Source organism: Plasmopara halstedii (genome assembly GCF_900000015.1).
Source record: "Plasmopara halstedii genome assembly, contig: Scaffold_555, whole genome shotgun sequence".
Taxonomy (NCBI): Eukaryota; Oomycota; class Peronosporomycetes; order Peronosporales; family Peronosporaceae; genus Plasmopara; species Plasmopara halstedii.
This window is the reverse complement of record NW_020187475.1, coordinates 416,888-417,482: the sequence shown is the minus strand read 5'-3', so window position 1 is coordinate 417,482 and position 595 is coordinate 416,888.

Sequence of the window (595 nt, the reverse complement as noted above, 5' to 3'; positions counted from 1 at the left end):
TTTCGGACACGCGCAGTAATAGACACCAGCTTATATTTTCGGACAGAGGAAGTAATTCTTTCAGGTTGGCCATTTAACGAGTTGTGAGATTGTACGAAATACACATTACATCATGATTTTATTTAGGCAGACTATTCTATTATTTGGTCATTACCGATGTCTGTTTGATCCGGTGCTCCTGGTTATCAATGTCGGATCCTCTGGATTCCGAGATCGTACGAAGCTTGTGATGTGTGGAAGCATCTCTTGGGTGTTCTTCATCTCATATAAGTAGAGTAGAAGATGCGTCCCCTATTCCACTTTTCCATTCGTTCTGGTCGCCTTCTTTGGCGTGTGGTGACTGCTTGTACATGCCTTGGTCAAGTAGCCCGGATCTCATGTCGACTTCCTTTTGTTGTTAGTATTCATGCTGAAAAACGACTCGAGTGGCTGTATCCAGTGCGTTAGTATGCATATGCGCATAGTATTCTCCACATCCTTTTCCATGCCATGTTATACCGAGCTAATCCATCCGGGTGGATGATGCGTAATACTGCTATGATCGCTCTTGGCAGTTCTGAAGCCTGTCGGCGCGCGTTTTTTAACTTGCCCAGAG